Source organism: Montipora capricornis, chromosome 9 (assembly GCF_036669925.1).
Source record: "Montipora capricornis isolate CH-2021 chromosome 9, ASM3666992v2, whole genome shotgun sequence".
In the NCBI taxonomy this organism is placed as follows: domain Eukaryota; kingdom Metazoa; phylum Cnidaria; class Anthozoa; order Scleractinia; family Acroporidae; genus Montipora; species Montipora capricornis.
Genome location: NC_090891.1, coordinates 10,610,141 through 10,616,248, shown reverse-complemented (window position 1 = coordinate 10,616,248; position 6,108 = coordinate 10,610,141). Strand labels below are relative to the sequence as shown.

Sequence of the window (6,108 nt, the reverse complement as noted above, 5' to 3'; positions counted from 1 at the left end):
ATTGCACTAAACCAGCGTAGTAACGAAACAGACAATTGTCGGAATCGTGTCCTAAGCCCGGGCCCAGTAATCCTGAAATCGAAAATCTAGCCGGTATGCAGCACCTAAGGTAGACTGTACGTAAAAAAGAGACCAGTGTCGCTGCTTGCAATAATTAGTTAATTTTCTTGGGAAGGCATGCATATTTGTAATTTGCTATCATCTGGAGTTGCAGTTACTTCTGTTTTAGTTTCCTTACCTGCAAAGATGTTTAAATACGTAAAATTGCAAAAGTATGGAATCATGTTGTAAGACCTATATCTATCTAGAAGGATGAATCCAGACGAACGCCAAAACTTAAAAATTGTAGGGATGGTATTTATCAGAGAAACAAGTCACGATTTTTGGGTTACATTTTGACGAAAATCTTTAACATTTTACGCTAAGCTATATGCAGATAGATATTAAAAGCATCGTTTAAAATGGTTCAGTTGCACTCAAGGAACGTGAATAACATGGTAAATAATGAATACCTATTATATTTGAAGCCTTCCGTTCAGTTTTTTGAACACCGGATGTATTCGGTTAAATATTAGAGAGAAGCAGACAATGATTACGTGAGATCAACTGTTTAATTGGAACCTTAAAGTTGAATTCTGTTTACAACCGCATTGGTGGGAAAGAAACGTCAAATGAAGGGAATATTAAGATGCAAAAAAAAAAAAAATAGTAAAAATCAAATAATTCGTTGAAAGCAGCCTCCAGGGAACATTATAATTGTCTTAATTAGTCATTCGCAAAAAAAAAAAAGAAATTAAATGTACATGTTTCAAAAGAATCGTGCTCTTGAAGAATTAGAACATTTCAGGAAGCTAATTAGATATTTATTTATATGATTTGATCGAACTGAAATATATCTTGGAAAGCCCTCTTTTTGCCAATTTAGACGATAATAAGGCAGTTTCGAAAGATATTTACTAAAGTTGTTCTCGTAGTTATCATGGGTTACCCCGTAAGTAACTGGAACAATAATCATGACTATTTTTGACGTGATGTGATTGAGCAAGGAAATATCTGACAAACAAAATAATAGGACATGTAATGTGATGTCGAATTTTCTTTTCCTGTCGAAATAATCATCAGAAGATTAATTGTACTTTCATCACATTGAATGACAAATTCATCTAGTTTAATTTACCATGACATCTTATTTAGTGTTATTTTTAGTACCAATTCCTTCATGTTTTTTGCGTTATGTCCCCTAAAAATTATCATTGTCATCATGACCATGTATTATTTAATCTGTTTAAAAAGGTAATGCATTCGTCACGAGCAGATAAATCAGTTTAGAAAATGAATACGGCTGGGATCCACAAATGATTATAAACCCTTTAGTAACCAAATGAAAATACCCATCAACTTCTCCATCACTTTCTATTTTTTTTTTTCATTGTAGGGCTACCCTGATCTTGACTTGATGCCTTTTTGGCTTTGCCGAGATTTAGGAACAATAAACACACAAATATGAAGAAGCATAAGCTGCAAAGCCACAGAATCGTGGCATATGGTATGTGCATAATTTGAGGCTTAGGCGACACCGCCTATCAACCCTTGAAGGTGTGAAATGACTATTATTCAAATTAACTCTGATTCACAGTCATCTGATGAAATTGGAATTTTGTTCTTTAAAGAAAACTAAATTTGGAAGAAAATGTCCCGTTTGAAGTAATTTCAAATAGACTTTTGATGAATCCATCCATGTTTCGAAGCCAGCTAAAAATATCAAGAAAATTATTCCTTGTGTTCGTAGATTTCAAAATACAGGAACATCTGGTATGAAAATTAAAACAAATCACGGAAAGACAAAAAAACATTTAGTAAAAAGTAGAGGCCAATTTTGCTCGAACGAAGACGGCCATGAAAGTTGAAGTAAACTCTAACTTTCCGGGCTTAGTTCATTTAAATAGGTTACTTTAGTTCCTGATCGAATGAGTGACCTTTTATCCGAGTTACTGATCCACCTCAATCGTTATATAGTTTTTCTTTCTTGGAAATCATCGATTAGAAGTCTTAGCTGTAACATTAGGTATCCGTCTGGAAGCAAATTACTAATTGTCAAGTTACTATCACACAAGATATAGCATTTGATTTCGTTTAATTCTCTATCCAATATTGGATCACGTAAGTATCAAAATTGTCCCTGATAAATAATGATGTTTCCTTGATTCGCATCTCGATTTTTTTCTCGTTTGGCACATGGCACCATGGTACTTGAAGAACATATTTCTCTATCTATATTTATACCCTTAGTTTTTTGCCTCGCTCACTGACTCTTTTAAATTTATCATAACCAGTGCAACTGACAGGGATGTGTCGGTGACATTCATTGGGACTTTCTTGTTACAGAAAATAAATCATCTCAAGGGAAAAAAGAACCGTAATGTGCTATATTTTACATTAAAACCGTAAAAAAATACTCTAAGTTGAAACAAGTGACGGTTTGCCGGTAGAAGGTTTCATTTTAGACGAAAGAATTTTGTATAAGCCATGCAAGCATTACTTGTCAATAATGCAGCTGGACGACTGTACAAGAAACAAGAATGAACATAAAGCAACAAGAGAGGGTTTTTTTTTGTTACGGTGCATGGTCAAAAGAGGATGTTAATAACGACTCACCGAGAAGAGCACAGATGATACAAAAGGAGTTCTCCAGAATGTTGATACAAATGTGTCCACCAAGGCTTTATGTTCTGAATATATACTATATTATATTCTTAATTTGCATTGGACACCTCATGGGCGTCTAGAGACAGGTGGAAATATTTTACACTGATAATTACAAAAGGGGATCCGGATGACATTTCAGCGCTTTCCTTTTACACGTTTAACCTTTTATTTATCTCGTGCGTGGAAACTTAAGAGCGGCGTATTTACTCGAAGTTAAAATTAATTACACAACCAAAGACTGAATGACAGGGTGTTCCGAACGCTTCACTATTCGGAAGTCAGAGCACAATGTGCAGGCTTCCGGTCTTGACTTCAACAAGCAATATTCCAAGTAAACCAGTTGGAAAAAATGCCGCCTAAGTTCTTTAATAGCAGAAACCGAACCACAAATTGTTAAATTAAACGTTGGACAAAATGCATGCCTAGAGTAAAAATACATTCTTGTTATGTTGTTTCTGCGTGTTTACATTACCTAAACACGTTTATTGAGCCTTATAGCGCCAGGTAAACCATAAAAAATTTCATAATCTACACTCGAGAACGATAAAGTAAATGTTGTCATCATCGTTCCCTCAAACACTTAAGCTGTCATGGAAAAGCCCGATTCAACTTGCTCGTATTTGAAAATATTACGAAACACACTGTGTGTTGAATCAAAATCACCGTACTGAAGTATAAAAGAAAAGAATGCTCAATAGAATGCTTTCCGCTCTTTTGGCAACCGTTTTTAATGCTGAGCTGTATGCGGTGAGTTTCAATTTGTTTGTTCACAGAAGGGCAATTAAGAACAGGCTCATATGGCTTAATCACATCATTGTTATTTTTTTGTCCAAAGATGACTTTCGTGTTTCGCTGGTACGCAGCTTTATGAGCGCTCAGATTGGAAATCAAAACGCTTGCTCCCGTTCATAAATAAAATAAATAACGTCGGTACTGCCAATAAGATATACGGATTGGGGATTGGTTTCGATCCGCCTGTGCAAATAAAACGCATTGAAAGGGAGGACGTACTGAGAATAAAGTCACCGGGCTCAGCTTTCCACGACCACCTCCCACGCTAGGAACATCATTTTCTTAAAATGTAATTTTCAGAATGCAAGGAAAAAACCTACTGCTGTTTGTTTTTCAACCCAAAAGAACATTGATTAAACGATTTTCAAGATCTAGTGATGGCCTATTGACGATAAACCAGATCGTGTCTTGGTGTATGGATCAACTCGTAAAAAAATGGTTGTAAAAAGATATTTCTCCCTTGATTACAAATCCGATGCATATCCTTTTGTCCCTTCCGTTTATTATTTGCCTTCATAAGCAAATGCATTAATTGTCTTGAAACACAGACATTGTTCGTAGGGGATTGTTTCCAAAGCACAATTATTTTAAATTCGATATTACCTCCTATTGTAGATATCTTACTTAAAAACTAGGACCACAAAATAGATTGTACTTAAAAAATCAATTTTGGCCTCCTCTTTCACCGCGACCCTCATAATTTTAGCGAAATTTAATTTTTAGATAGATGGACCTCAGGCGCAAATACCGTCCACAAATTGTTTGCTAAGGATGGGTGCGCCGAAAAATTACTTCTTAGAAAGATTTTCATTCACGTTGAAGCCATAAAGAGGAACACTAGCTTGGGTTTTGCCTAAATTGTCTTTTTTATCGAAGAATCAATTTTTGTACAGCTGAGAGTGATTGTTACCTCGCTGATTATTTCGCCATAAAGCACGTTTTCATAAGGTATCATTGAAAATTATAAAACAGCTATTATTTTTTTTATATTATATTATACTATATTATGAATAATTCTTCTCAATGTGGCGTTTAGGATGAAAGGGTCATTTTTTTTTCGCTACTTTCATCTGTCAGTCTAGAATTTTATAAATTCAGATGTTAACAAGTTATAAAACGAATAATTGAGGCTGTAGCAAAAATCAAATGCTTTAGTAAATCATCTTGAAATCGTATATACAAGGCATATTTGACAAATACAAAGGCTGAACCGTATTAAGTTGGACAGGAATAATTTTATTTTGCTAGAGTATTTGACAAAGAAAAATTCCGCTCAAAGCTCCTTTCAGTGACTCTGGTTTAACCCAAGATATATTTTGGTTTTTAGCGGTTATCAAACATTTGAATCAGAAATGCTAATTTGGTTTATGGTCCCCTTTTTCCCGCGAATCATTGTTCTCCATTACATTAACATAATTGATGAAAAAATATGTTGTATTAAAACTAATACATTGAGCAATTCAGGTTCACAAATTTCATTTCCTGATCCACTCAGTCTTTCTGAAGAAATGAAAAGTCACTGGGCGTTTAGTGTTAATCATTCACAATTATCAAATATTTCACTCTATTTTCGAGTGTACTGAAAAGATGTCGGTGATAACAGTTGTTCAAGAATTAACTTGTCTGCCCTGGCGAGCCATATAAACAAATGTTGAAAATTCAAGTCGATAAGACCCATTTTATCAATGTCGGAGCTCTTCCCCTAGCCGACCTTAAAGTATTTAATACCATTCGAGTTACATTTGAAGAACTTTTTGTCTATTCAGTCTAACTAAAGGTAAGCTTGTGAAACTCTGTGTCCAACCAAAACGGCTGAAAGTGGATATTAATCAATACAATGCTATTTAGTAGTAGCTTCCTCATAAAGATTAGTTTCAGGAATCATCATCCCTGAACAAATTTGTCTGGAAAAGGGAAAGAAAATTAAATAAGAAACAATAATAGTAATCATTGGTTTTCTGAGGCTCGTATCTTTTCTGTGTACTACTATATTAAGAGTTAAAATATTGATGAAACTGATTTCTTTATCTAAAGAGCCCACATAAAATGCCAAAAATACTCCAGTATCGAAGAAATAGTCTCGATTGATACCAACTGGATGCCTTATTGAGAATTCCTGATTAAATATCGAGAAGATAAGGTCACCGTGATTGATAAGCATCAATACCAACAAAGCCCAGCGCTTTTTCCATTTTCTTTTCTTCCTTTCTTTTTCTTTCTTTCTTTTTTTCCAACCCTGTCGTGTTTTTGGTATCCGGCGTCAGGTGTGTCATTTTCCATCTTGAATGGCAGAAGAGATAAATATTGCGTTCACAAGTATTTTCATTATCTGTGTTTAGATAAAGGTAAGGAACCGAAATAGCGCGGAGGAAATTCATAATTAAGCCATGCAATAAAGGATTTTCGCGACGACAACGGCAACATCCATTCAATGAAAACTTGCATTATTTCAAAAGTGATATTTACTCAATTGATGTTGATTTTCATCTTCTTCGCGTAAAACAACTACATTATCAACAAGGTTGAAGTAGCGGGGAAAATGAAAACCAGGACCCCTTATGACCCCTTTTATCTTTTTCATTTCATGCGTTGGTGGAGTTGTCTTCTTCG

At 34.8% G+C, this 6,108-nt stretch overlaps 1 long non-coding RNA gene across 1 annotated transcript in view; it reads right to left on the bottom strand.

The window, feature by feature from the left end:
- The window catches only part of LOC138016657 (uncharacterized), an 8,320-nt gene extending 5,493 nt beyond the window's left edge, over nucleotides 1–2,827 (bottom strand). Inside the window, exon 1 of the long non-coding RNA XR_011125851.1 lies at nucleotides 2,656–2,827. This is a non-coding gene — a long non-coding RNA (uncharacterized lncRNA). The remainder of the gene's footprint in view (nucleotides 1–2,655) is intronic.
- Nucleotides 2,828–6,108: the final 3,281 nt, after the last annotated feature.